Raw genomic sequence first — 14,231 nt, 5'->3', positions numbered from 1 at the left:
GTGTGTGTGTGTGTGTGTGTGTGTGTGTGCCCTCCTGGTTGAGGAAATGTAATCTCATGTTTTGTCCACAGAACAGAACAGGAGACAACAGAGTCAGAGATTCTCAGTGGTCAGTCTTCCCAGAGTCATCAAACAGACCTGGCCTCTATATTCAGTGTATGTGGTCCTGTTATGTACATCTGTTTTTGTTTACCTCAAGTAAAGTTGATCTGTCAATCATTCATTAATGTGTTAATGAGAAAGTATTTCTTCTCTTGCTTAAATTATTTACTTAATTTATTTCAGTTGCTTGAAGAGAATTTTATGACATTTGTGAACAACGAGCTGAAGAGGTACAAGAGGATTCTTAGTCCAGAACTCCCAGAAGGCTTTGAGAGTCAGAAGCAGGATAAGGAAGTGGTGGATGCTGAAGATGAGAAGCAGGAGAGCAGTGCCAGAGAGGGAGCTCTGAAGATCACACTGCACGTCCTGAGGAAAATGAACCAGAAGGAGCTTGCTGACACACTGGAGAAAAGTAAGAGCTGTCTGCCTCATATTGAATGCTGTTTTATAACAAACATTTAAAAGCTGAAACTAAAGTACAGCTAAAGTAGTCGTGTAACACAATTATATTGTAGAAGCCTTAACACAACACCTAGTGACCTCATCAAGTACAGTACCAGCAGGGATGTGTTGATTAATTTAGACAGGAGAGACAGAGGAGAGAGAGAGAGACAGAGGAGAACCAGAGGACAGACAGAGAAAGACAGTGATAGAGAGACAACATTAATGATACTGATACTATCTGCAACAGAGGAGAGACAGAGGAGAGAGAGAGACGGAGGAGAGAGAGAGGAGAACCAGAGGAGAGAGAGAGGACAGACAAAGGAGAACCAGAGGAGAGACTGAGGAGAGAGAGAGGAGAACCAGAGGAGAGAGAGGAGAACCAGAGGACAGACAGAGGAGAGACAGAGGAGAGACAGAGGAGAGAGAGAGAGACAAAGGAGAGAGAGAGGAGAACCAGAGGAGAGAGAGAGGACAGACAGAGGAGAGACAGAGGACAGACAGAGGAGAGACAGAGGAGAGACAGAGGAGAGAGAGAGAGACAGAGGAGAGAGAGAGAGACAGAGGAGAGAGAGAGACAGAGGAGAGAGAGAGGACAGGCAGAGGAGAGACAGAGGAGAGACAGAGGAGAGAGAGAGGACAGCCAGAGGAGAGAGAGAGGACAGACAGAGGAGAGACAGAGGAGAGACAGAGGAGAACAAGAGGAGAGAGAGAGGACAGACAGAGGAGAGTGAGAGAGACAGAGGAGAGAGAGAGGAGAACCAGAGGAGAGAGAGAGGACAGACAGAGGAGAGACATAGGAGAGACAGAGGAGAGAGAGAGGAGAACCAGAGGAGAGAGAGAGGAGAACCAAAGGACAGACAGAGGAGAACCAGTGGAGAGAGAGAGGACAGACAGAGGAGAGACAGAGGAGAGACAGAGGAGAGAGAGAGAGACAGAGGAGAGCGAGAGGAGAACCAGAGGAGAGAGAGAGGACAGACAGATGAGAGACAAAGGAGAGAAAGAGAGACAGAGGAGAGAGAGAGATACAGAGGAGAGAGAGAGGACAGACAGAGGAGAGACAGAGGGGAGACAGAGAGAGACAGAGGAGAGAGAGAGGAGAACCAGAGGAGAGACAGAGGAGAGACAGAGGAGATCCAGAGGAGAGAGAGAGGACAGACAGAGGAGAGACAGAGGAGAGACAGGAGAGAGAGACAGAGGAGAGAGAGAGAGAACCAGAGGAGAGAGAGAGGACAGACAGAGGAGAGACAGAGGAGAGACAGAGGAGAGAGAGACAGAGGAGAGAGAGAGAGAGACCAGAGGAGAGAGAGAGGGACAGACAGAGGAGAGACAGAGGAGAGACAGAGGAGAGAGAGAGGAGAACCAGAGGAGAGAGAGAGGACAGACAGAGGAGAGACAGAGCAGAGACAGAGGAGAATCAGAGGAGAGAGAGGACAGACAGAGGAGAGTGAGAGAGACAGATGAGAGAGAGAGGAGAACCAGAGGAGAGAGAGAGGACAGACAGAGGAGAGACATAGGAGAGACAGAGGAGAGAGAGAGGAGAACCAGAGGAGAGAGAGAGGAGAACCAGAGGACAGACAGAGGAGAGACAGAGGACAGACAGAGGAGAGACAGAGGAGAGACAGAGGAGAACCAAAGGAGAGAGAGAGGACAGACAGAGGAGAGACAGAGGAGAGACAGAGGAGAGAGAGAGGAGAAACAGAGGAGAGAGAGAGGACAGACAGATGAGAGACAGAGGAGAGAGAGATACAGAGGAGAGAGAGAGGACAGACAGAGGAGAGACAGAGGAGAGACAGAGGAGAGACAGAGAGAGACAGAGGAGAGAGAGAGGAGAACCAGAGGAAAGAGAGAGGACAGACAGAGGAGAGACAGAGGAGAGACAGATGAGAGAGAGATACAGAGGAGAGAGAGAGGACAGACAGAGGAGAGACAGAGGAGAGACAGAGGAGAGACAGAGAGAGACAGAGGAGAGAGAGAGGAGAACCAGAGGAGAGAGAGAGGACAGACAGAGGAGAGACATAGGAGAGACAGAGGAGAGAGAGAGGATAACCAGAGGAGAGAGAGAGGACAGACAGAGGAGAGACAGAGGAGAGACAGAGGAGAACCAGAGGAGAGAGAGAGGACAGACAGAGGAGAGACAGATGAGAAACAGAGGAGAGAGAGAGACAGAGGAGAGAGAGAGGAGAACCAGAGGAGAGAGAGAGGAGAGACAGAGGAGAGACAGAGGAGAGACAGAGGATAACCAGAGGAGAGAGAGATGAGAACCAGAGGACAGACAGAGGAGAGACAGAGGACAGACAGAGGAGAGACAGGGGAGAACCAGAGGAGAGAGAGGACAGACAGAGGAGAGACAGAGGACAGACAGAGGAGAGACAGAGGAGAGACAGAGGAGAACCAGAGGAGAGAGAGAGGACAGACAGAGGAGAGACAGAGGAGAGACAGACGACAGAGAGAGAGACAGAGGACAGAGAGAGGAGAACCAGAGGAGAGAGAGAGGACAGACAGAGGAGAGACAGAGGAGAGACAGATGAGAGAGAGAGGAGAACCAGAGGAGAGAGAGAGGACAGACAGAGGAGAGACAGATGAGAGACAGAGGAGAGAGAGAGACAGAGGAGAGAGAGAGGACAGACAGAGGAGAGACAGAGGAGAACAAGATGAGAGAGAGAGGACAGACAGAGGAGAGTGAGAGAGACAGAGGAGAGAGAGAGGAGAACCAGAGGAGAGAGAGAGGACAGACAGATGAGAGACAGAAGCGAGAGAGAGAGACAGAGGAGAGAGAGATACAGAGGAGAGAGAGAGGACAGACAGAGGAGAGACAGAGGGGAGACAGAGAGAGACAGAGGAGAGAGATAGGAGAACCAGAGGAGAGAGAGAGGAGAACCAGAGGAGAGTGAGAGAGACAGAGGAGAGAGAGAGGAGAACCAGAGGAGAGAGAGAGGACAGACAGATGAGAGACAGAAGCGAGAGAGAGAGACAGAGGAAAGAGAGATACAGAGGAGAGAGAGAGGACAGACAGAGGAGAGACATAGGAGAGACAGAGGAGAGAGAGAGGAGAACCAGAGGAGAGAGAGAGGAGAACCAGAGGACAGACAGAAGAGAGACAGAGGACAGACAGAGGAGAGACAGAGGAGAGACAGAGGAGAACCAGAGGAGAGAGAGAGGACAGACAGAGGAGAGACAGAGGAGAGACAGAGGAGAGAGAGAGAGACAGAGGAGAGCGAGAGGAGAACCAGAGGAGAGAGAGAGGACAGACAGATGAGAGACAGAAGCGAGAGAGAGAGACAGAGGAGAGAGAGATACAGAGGAGAGAGAGAGGACAGACAGAGGAGAGACAGAGGGGAGACAGAGAGAGACAGAGGAGAGAGATAGGAGAACCAGAGGAGAGAGAGAGGACAGACAGAGGAGAGACAGAGGAGAGACAGAGGAGAGAGAGAGAGAGAACCAGAGGAGAGAGAGAGACAGACAGACAGAGGAGAGACAGAGGAGAGACCGAGGAGAACCAGAGAAGAGAGAGAGGACAGACAGAGGAGAGACAGAGGAGAGACAGAGGAGAGAGAGAGGACAGCCAGAGGAGAGAGAGAGGACAGACAGAGGAGAGACAGAGGAGAGACAGAGGAGAACAAGAGGAGAGAGAGAGGACAGACAGAGGAGAGTGAGAGAGACAGAGGAGAGAGAGAGGAGAACCAGAGGAGAGAGGACAGACAGAGGAGAGACATAGGAGAGACAGAGGAGAGAGAGAGGAGAACCAGAGGAGAGAGAGAGAGAACCAGAGGACAGACAGAGGAGAACCAGAGGAGAGAGAGACAGACAGAGGAGAGACAGAGGAGAGACAAAGGAGAGAGAGAGACAGAGGAGAGCGAGAGGATAACCAGAGGAGAGAGAGAGGACAGACAGATGAGAGACAAAGGAGAGAGAGAGAGACAGAGGAGAGAGAGAGATACAGAGGAGAGAGAGAGGACAGACAGAGGAGAGACAGAGGGGAGAGAGAGAGAGACAGAGAAGAACAAGAGGAGAGAGAGAGGACAGACAGAGGAGAGTGAGAGAGACAGAGGAGAGAGAGAGGAGAACCAGAGGAGAGAGAGAGGACAGACAGAGGAGAGACATAGGAGAGACAGAGGAGAGAGAGAGGAGAACCAGAGGAGAGAGAGAGGACAGACAGAGGAGAGACAGAGGAGAGACAGAGGGGAGAGAGAGGAGAACCAGAGGAGAGAGAGAGGACAGACAGAGGAGAGACAGAGGAGAGACAGAGGAGATCCAGAGGAGAGAGAGAGGACAGACAGAGGAGAGACAGAGGAGAGAGAGAGACAGAGGAGAGAGAGAGGAGAACCAGAGGAGAGAGAGAGGAGAGACAGAGGAGAGACAGAGGAGAGAGAGACAGAGGAGAGAGAGAGGAGAACCAGAGGAGAGAGAGAGGACAGACAGAGGAGAGACAGAGGAGAGACAGAGGAGAGAGAGAGGAGAACCAGAGGAGAGAGAGAGGACAGACAGAGGAGAGACAGAGGAGAGACAGAGGAGAACCAGAGGAGAGAGAGAGGACAGACAGAGGAGAGTGAGAGAGACAGATGAGAGAGAGAGGAGAACCAGAGGAGAGAGAGAGGACAGACAGATGAGAGACATAGGAGAGACAGAGGAGAGAGAGAGGAGAACCAGAGGAGAGAGAGAGGAGAACCAGAGGACAGACAGAGGAGAGACAGAGGACAGACAGAGGAGAGACAGAGGAGAGACAGAGGAGAACCAGAGGAGAGAGAGAGGACAGACAGAGGAGAGACAGAGGAGAGTCAGAGGAGAGAGAGACAGAGGAGAGAGAGAGGAGAACCAGAGGAGAGAGAGAGGACAGACAGATGAGAGACAGAGGAGAGAGAGATACAGAGGAGAGAGAGAGGACAGACAGAGGAGAGACAGAGGAGAGACAGAGGAGAGACAGAGAGAGACAGAGGAGAGAGAGAGGAGAACCAGAGGAGAGAGAGAGAGGACAGACAGAGGAGAGACAGAGGAGAGACAGAGGAGAGAGAGGAGAACCAGAGGAGAGAGAGAGGACAGACAGAGGAGAGACAAAGGAGAGACAGAGGAGAGAGAGAGGAGAACCAGAGGAGAGAGAGAGGACAGACAGAGGAGAGACAGAGGAGAGACAGAGGAGAACCAGAGGAGAGAGAGAGGACAGACAGAGGAGAGACAGATGAGAGACAGAGGAGAGAGCGAGACAGAGGAGAGAGAGAGGAGAACCAGAGGAGAGAGAGAGGAGAGACAGAGGAGAGACAGATGAGAGACAGAGGAGAGACAGAGGATAACCAGAGGAGAGAGAGAGGAGAACCAGAGGACAGACAGAGGAGAGACAGAGGACAGACAGAGGAGAGACAGATGAGAACCAGAGGAGAGAGAGGACAGACAGAGGAGAGACAGAGGAGAGACAGAGGAGAGAGAGAGAGACAGAGGAGAGACAGAGGAGAGACAGAGGAGAGAGAGAGGAGACCAAGAGGAGAGAGAGAGGACAGACAGAGGAGAGACAGAGGAGAGACAGAGGAGATCCAGAGGAGAGAGAGAGGACAGTCAGAGGAGAGACAGAGGACAGACAGAGGAAGGAGAGACAGAGGAGAGAGAGAGGACAGACAGAGGAGAGACAGAGGAGAGACAGAGGAGAGAGAGAGGACAACCAGAGGAGAGAGAGAGGACAGACAGAGGAGAGACAGAGGAGAGACAGAGGAGAGAGAGAGGACAACCAGAGGAGAGAGAGAGGACAGACAGAGGAGAGACAGAGGAGAGACAGAGGAGAACCAGAGGAGAGAGAGAGGACAGACAGAGGAGAGACAGATGAGAGACAGAGGAGAGAGAGAGACAGAGGAGAAAGAGAGGAGAACCAGAGGAGAGAGAGAGGAGAGACAGAGGAGAGACAGAGGATAACCAGAGGAGAGAGAGAGGAGAACCAGAGGACAGACGGAGGAGAGACAGAGGACAGACAGAGGAGAGACAGGGGAGAACCAGAGGAGAGACAGGGGAGAACCAGAGGAGAGAGAGGACAGACAGAGGAGAGACAGAGGACAGACAGAGGAGAACCAGAGGAGAGAGAGAGGACAGACAGAGGAGAGACAGAGGAGAGACAGAGGAGAGAGAGAGGAGAACCAGAGGAGAGAGAGGACAGACAGAGGAGAGACAGAGGAGAACCAGAGGAGAGAGAGAGGACAGACAGAGGAGAGACAGATGAGAGACAGAGGAGAGAGAGAGACAGAGGAGAGAGAGAGGACAGACAGAGGAGAGACAGAGGAGAACAAGAGGAGAGAGAGAGGACAGACAGAGGAGAGTCAGAGAGACAGAGGAGAGAGAGAGGAGAACCAGAGGAGAGAGAGAGGACAGACAGAGGAGAGACATAGGAGAGACAGAGGAGAGAGAGGAGAACCAGAGGAGAGAGAGAGAGGAGAACCAGAGGACAGACAGAAGAGAGACAGAGGACAGACAGATTGAGAGACAGAGGAGAGACAGAGGAGAACCAGAGGAGAGAGAGAGGACAGACAGAGGAGAGACAGAGGAGAGACAGAGGAGAGAGAGAGAGACAGAGGAGAGCGAGAGGAGAACCAGAGGAGAGAGAGAGGACAGACAGAGGAGAGACAGAGGGGAGACAGAGAGAGACAGAGGAGAGAGAGAGGAGAACCAGAGGAGAGAGAGAGGACAGACAGAGGAGAGACAGAGGAGAGACAGAGAAGAGAGAGAGGAGAACCAGAGGAGAGAGAGAGGACAGACAGAGGAGAGACAGAGGAGAGACAGAGGAGAACCAGAGGAGAGAGAGAGGACAGACAGAGGAGAGACAGAGGAGAGACAGAGGAGAGAGAGACAGAGGAAAGAGAGAGGAGAACCAGAGGAGAGAGAGAGGACAGACAGAGGAGAGACAGAGGAGAGACAGAGTAGAGAGAGAGACAGAGGAGAGAGAGAGGAGAACCAGAGGAGAGAGAGAGGACAGACAGAGGAGAGACAGAGGAGAGACAGAGGAGAGAGAGAGGAGAACCAGAGGAGAGAGAGATGACAGACAGAGGAGAGACAGAGGAGAGACAGAGGAGAACCAAAGGAGAGAGAGAGGACAGACAGAGGAGAGTGAGAGAGACAGATGAGAGAGAGAGGAGAACCAGAGTTGAGAGAGAGGACAGACAGAGGAGAGACATAGGAGAGACAGAGGAGAGAGAGAGGAGAACCAGAGGAGAGAGAGAGGAGAACCAGAGGACAGACAGAGGAGAGACAGAGGACAGACAGAGGAGAGACAGAGGAGAGACAGAGGAGAACCAGAGGAGAGAGAGAGGACAGACAGAGGAGAGACAGAGGAGAGACAGAGGAGAGAGAGAGAGACAGAGGAGAGAGAGAGGAGAACCAGAGGAGAGAGAGAGGACAGACAGAGGAGAGACAGAGGAGAGACAGAGGAGAACCAGAGGAGAAGAGAGGACAGACAGAGGAGAGACAGAGGAGAGAGAGAGACAGAGGAGAGAGAGAGGAGAACCAGAGGAGAGAGAGAGGAAAGACAGAGGAGAGACAGAGGAGAGACAGAGGAGAGACAGAGGATAACCAGAGGAGAGAGAGAGGAGAACCAGAGGACAGACAGAGGAGAGACAGAGGAGAGACAGAGGACAGACAGAGGAGAGACAGAGGAGAGACAGAGGAGAACCGGAGGAGACAGAGGAGAGAGAGAGAGACAGAGGAGAGAGAGAGGAGAACCAGAGGAGAGAGAGAGGACACACAGAGGAGAGACAGAGGAGAGAACCAGAGGAGAGAGAGAGGACAGACACAGTCCTACAGTATTAAAACAGACGTAACATTAATATCCTCTGTGTTATATCTTCATTCAGATGAGCTTGCTGTGATTTGTCAATGTGAACTCAAATCTAATCTGAAGAAGTTTCAATGTGTATTTGAGGGGATCGCTAAACAAGGAAACCCAACACTTTTCAATAAGATCCACACAGAGCTCTACATCACAGAGGGTGGAACAGGAGAGGTCAATAATGAACATGAGCTGAGACAGATTGAGACAACAACCAGGAAACAAGCAAGACCAGAGACTGCAATCAAATGTAACGACATCTTCAAACCCTTAACTGGACAAGACAAACTTATCAGAACTGTGCTGACAAAGGGAGTCGCTGGCATTGGAAAAACAGTCTCTGTGCAGAAGTTCATTCTGGACTGGGCTGAAGGAAAAGCAAATCAGGATGTCCAATTTGTATTTTCATTCCCTTTTCGGGAGCTGAATTTGATGAAAGGGGAAAAACACACTTTGATTGAACTTCTCAATCACTTCTCAATGGAAACCAAAGAATCAAGAATCTCCAACTACGACAAGAACAACGTTCTGTTCATCTTTGATGGTCTGGATGAGTGCCGACTGCCCTTAGACTTCCAGAACAACAAGATCTGTTGTGACGTCACCAAGTCAACCTCAGTGGATGTTCTGCTGACAAATCTCATCAAGGGAAATCTGCTTCCCTCTGCTCTCCTCTGCATAACTACCCGACCTGCAACAGCCAATCAGATCCCCCCTGAGTGTGTTGACCAGGTGACAGAGGTACGGGGGTTCAATGACCCACAGAAGGAGGAGTACTTCAGGAGAAGATTCAGTGATGAGGACCTGGCCAGCAGAATCATCTCACACATAAAGACATCAAGGAGCCTCCACATCATGTGCCACATTCCAGTCTTTTGTTGGATTTCTGCAATAGTACTTGAACCAATGCTGAAACATAAGAGAGAAGAGATGCCCAAGACTCTGACTGAGATGTACACACACCTTGTGGTGTTTCATACCAAACAGAAGAATGAAAAGTATATTGGGAAAGAAGAGAGGGGTCCAGACTGGAATAAAAAGAGCATTCTGTCACTGGGAAAACTGGCTTTTCAACAGCTTGTGAAGGGAAATATAATGTTCTATGAAGAAGACCTGAAAGAGTCTGGCATTGATGTCAATGAAGCCTCAGTGTACTCAGGATTGTGCACACAGCTCTTTAAAGAGGAATGTGGGCTGTACCAGGACAAGGTGTACTGCTTCGTGCATCTGAGCATTCAGGAGTTTCTGGCTGCTGTATATGTGTTCCTCTCATTCAGCAACAACAATGAAAATCTAATGGCCGAACTGCAATCAACATCCAGCAACGATTGTCTACTGAAGACAGAAGTTACTGTCTACAAGAGCGCTGTGGATAAAGCCTTACAAAGTGAGACGGGAAACCTGGACCTTTTCCTCCGCTTCCTTCTGGGCCTCTCACTGGAGTCCAATCAGAAGCACTTACGAGGTCTACTGACAACGATAGGAAGCAGTTCACAGACCCATGAAGAAACAGTCAACTACATCAAGGAGAAGATCAGGGAGAATCCCTCTCCAGAGAGGTGCATCAATCTGTTCCACTGTCTGAATGAACTGAATGACCATTCTCTAGTGGAGGAGATCCAAAGATACCTGAGATCAGGAAGTGTCTCCAGTGATGAACTCTCACCTTCACAGTGGTCAGCTCTGGTCTTTGTGTTGCTGACTTCAGAAAAGGACCTGGATGTGTTTGACCTGAAGAAATACTCCAGATCAGAGGAAGGTCTTCTGAGGCTGCTGCCAGTGGTCAACGCCTCCAGAGCTGCTCTGTGAGTAAATACAAATACATTTAAGTACTAATCATCAGGAAGAAATATTCACTTTATTCAGAAAAATATATTGAATCAATGCATTGGTGTTTACATTGTATAACAATACGGCAATACAATTTAGGGAGACGGAAGGTAAATCTATATGTTGTTTGGTAGAATAAACCTAATGCATCTGTCATTGTCCTTCTACACTACTGGTGTTAAATGAACAGTGTGTTTGTGAAATCATGATGATCTCTTTATCAGGCTGTCAGGCTGTGGAGTGACGGACAAAGGCTGTGTTTCTCTGGTCTCAGCTCTGAAGTCAAACCCCTCAAACCTGAGAGAGCTGGATCTGAGTAACAATGACCTGAAGGATTCAGGAGTGAAGATTCTCTCTGCTGGACTGGGGAATCCCCACTGTAAACTGGAGACTCTGAGGTCAGTATTCCTGCAGTTGGTCAACAAGTGATAACTGTTCACTAGTTCCACATGTGTTTACCAGACACACATAATCCACACCATATGTGTTTGGACAGTGAAGCTTACATATTTAAATGTGTCTCAATGCTCCAGCATTTAGGATTTGAGATATTATGTTTCACATTAGGCGGCAGTACAGAATGTCTCCTTTGTTTTTAAGGTCCTCATAAAAAATATGTTTTAGCTTTTAGAAAAGAAAGCACTTCATGGACCTAGTTCTCCCATTTGAAGAAGTACTAAACGTGTATTTTTTAAAGCATCAGAGGTGAAGGTCTGGTCAGTCTACTCAGATATTTGTACAATACATTTCTCTCTCTCAAGCAATATTATGATCATTTCTAATAATGATCCATTCATTCATTTATGAATAGATCTGGCAGGTTTCAGGACACTGATGTATGTGAATATGCTGAGAAATATATACTGCCACTATTTTCACTACCAAAGAAAAGCAGTGTGGTTTTAATATGATTTTACTATTTGCAGGCTGTCAGGCTGTCAAGTCACAGAGGAAGGTTGTGCTTCTCTGGTCTCAGCTCTGAAGGCAAATCCCTCACACCCAAGAGAGCTGGATCTGAGGAACAATGACCTGAAGGATTCAGGAGTGAAGATTCTCTCTGCTGGACTGGGGAATCCCCACTGTAAACTGGAGACTCTGAGGTCAGTATTCCTGTAGTTGGTCAACAAGTGATAACTGTTCACCAGATCCACATGTGTTTACCAGGCACATAGTCCAAATCATATGTGTGTTTACAGTGAAGTTTACAGTTTTAAATTTGGTGCTATGCTCCAGCATTTTGGATTTGAGATCAAATGTTTCACACTAGACGACAGTACAGAATGTCACCTTTTAATTAGAGGTTAATGGTGAGAGGTTAGAATGTCACCTTTAATTAGAGGTTAATGGTGAGAGGTTAGAATGTCACCTTTAATTAGAGGTTAATGGTGAGAGGTTAGAATGTCACCTTTAATTAGAGGTTAATGGTGAGAGGTTAGAATGTCACCTTTAATTAGAGGTTAATGGTGAGAGGTTAGAATGTCACCTTTAATTAGAGGTTAATGGTGAGAGGTTAAAATGTCACCTTTAATTAGAGGTTAATGGTGAGAGGTTAGAATGTCACCTTTAATTAGAGGTTAATGGTGAGAGGTTAAAATGTCACCTTTAATTAGAGGCTAATGGTGAGAGGTTAGAATGTCACCTTTAATTAGAGGTTAATGGTGAGAGGTTAGAATGTCACCTTTAATTAGAGGTTAATGGTGAGAGGTTAGAATGTCACCTTTAATTAGAGGTTAATGGTGAGAGGTTAGAATGTCACCTTTAATTAGAGGTTAATGGTGAGAGGTTAGAATGTCACCTTTAATTAGAGGTTAATGGTGAGAGGTTAGAATGTCACCTTTAATTAGAGGTTAATGGTGAGAGGTTAGAATGTCACCTTTAATTAGAGGTTAATGGTGAGAGGTTAGAATGTCACCTTTAATTAGAGGTTAATGGTGAGAGGTTAGAATGTCACCTTTAATTAGAGGTTAATGGTGAGAGGTTAGAATGTCACCTTTAATTAGAGGTTAATGGTGAGAGGTTAGAATGTCACCTTTTAATTAGAGGTTAATGGTGAGAATGGTGAGAGGTTAGAATGTCACCTTTAATTAGAGGTTAATGGTGAGAGGTTAGAATGTCACCTTTAATTAGAGGTTAATGGTGAGAGGTTAGAATGTCACCTTTAATTAGAGGTTAATGGTGAGAGGTTAGTATGTTTTGTTGTAGCCTCTGTAACTCTCTCTCTCTATTATTAATGATTAATTCGTGATCTTTCTCAAGTCACAGGCTTGATGTAGTCATTGCGTTCAAAGAATATGGGACCAAATACAACTATTTTGACTACTTGAATACACTATAAGTGAATTGGTCAGAATACTTATGACTTATTCAAATATGGGGACTAGATACATAAAGTGCTTTCATTTCTAAACGGTGAAACAGGTGTGTATGAAAATACCCTCAAATTAAAGGTGACATTATATACTGTCACCTCATGTGAAACATTAGACCTCAAATCCAAAATGTTGAAGTACAGATCCACGTTTAAAATGTTATCTTCACTGTCAAAATAGATATGTACTGAGTATACAGTCCACACCAATCTAAATCTGATACCTCACTGTCTGTCTTTTAACCGATACTGCTTTTTAAACTGGTCTGGTCAGTTTACTCAAATATGTGAATGTTAGGAATTGTATGAATAATGACTAAACAATATTTACATTTAAATAGAACTATAACTAATTAAACTCTACCCTGTTTTACAATATCTGATTAATAATGTTAGTTCCTAAGAAAGAGGTTATGTAGCATGGATAAGGGGTAATTGGAAATGATAACCATTGTGTAGGAAGGAATGTATGTGTGTGACTAAAGTAAGCAAAGAGAGTCATTAACCTATGTTTGAACCAACTCAGCTATAACTCTGTGATGATAAAATAAGACAACGAGAGCCCTCCAGGTTCCCGTATCTGAAACTGTCTGCTAAGTGGTAATAAACTATGGTGAGACTTCAGGAGTTCATCCAGTGTCAGGTATTTGCGCTAGTGAGTTGGAATGAACTTTTGAACCTACTTTGTCCTGGTCTAGAGGAGGAGATACATTTTATAACCTATGACGTCATATGTGATATATAAGCTGTTGTACATGGTTCTATGAGCAGCGCTCTCGAGAATAAATGCTATTGGGCCAATTTTGATAGACTGGTCTCTGTCTATTTTATGCAAATGACGACTTACAAATTCTTAGAAACAGACAGAGTGATTTAAATTGAATTGGTTAATGAATATATATAGGAATTGTTAAATTCCTTTGACAGTGAACTACACATTTGTCTCTCTTCAAGCAATATTATGATCATTTCTAATAATGATACATTCATTTCTGAATAGATATGGGCAGGTTTCAGGACACTGATATCTGAATGTGTTATGCTGCCACTATTTTCAACACCAAAGAATAGCAGTGTGTTTTTAATATGATTTTTACTCTTTGCAGGCTGTCAGGCTGTCTAGTCACAGAGGAAGGCTGTGGTTCTCTGGTCTCAGCTCTGAAGTCAAACTCCTCACACCTGAGAGAGCTGGACCTGAGTAACAATGACCTGAAGGGATTCAGGAGTGGAGCTGCTCTCTGCTGGACTGGGGAATCCCCACTGTAAACTGGAGACTCTGAGGTCAGTGTTACTGTATTTGGTCAACAAGAGGGAGACTCAAGCTGATCATAACTGTTGTAGGCCTATTTCTATTTCGCCCTGTTAATCAAAACTGTTGGAAAACCTTTGTCAGTTACTTCAAATCCCGTCGGGTATTCTCTCTCTGGAATGCAATCTAGTTTCTACTCAGGTTAATGATTTGTTACTCCAACCTTCCTTAAAGGACCTCAATGATGTCACCATTGCCCTTGATTAATAACAAGTTGTGATGCTATTTGTATTGTCTTGGGCAAAGCTTTTGATACGGTAGACCATTCCATTCTTGAGGCCGGCTAAGGAGTATTGGTGTCTCTGAGGGGTCTTTGGCCTGGTTTGCCAACAACACTTCAGAGCAGCATAAAGTCATAAAGAGGCTTGATCCTAGACCCCACG

General features: G+C 47.1%; 1 pseudogene; it reads left to right on the top strand.

Moving 5' to 3' along the window:
* The first annotated feature begins 303 nt into the window (after positions 1–303).
* On the top strand, positions 304–13,820 carry LOC124023827 (annotated as a pseudogene).
* Positions 13,821–14,231: the final 411 nt, after the last annotated feature.

Source organism: Oncorhynchus gorbuscha, unplaced genomic scaffold, assembly GCF_021184085.1.
Source record: "Oncorhynchus gorbuscha isolate QuinsamMale2020 ecotype Even-year unplaced genomic scaffold, OgorEven_v1.0 Un_scaffold_1691, whole genome shotgun sequence".
In the NCBI taxonomy this organism is placed as follows: domain Eukaryota; kingdom Metazoa; phylum Chordata; class Actinopteri; order Salmoniformes; family Salmonidae; genus Oncorhynchus; species Oncorhynchus gorbuscha.
This window is presented reverse-complemented; position numbering and strand designations above follow the sequence as displayed.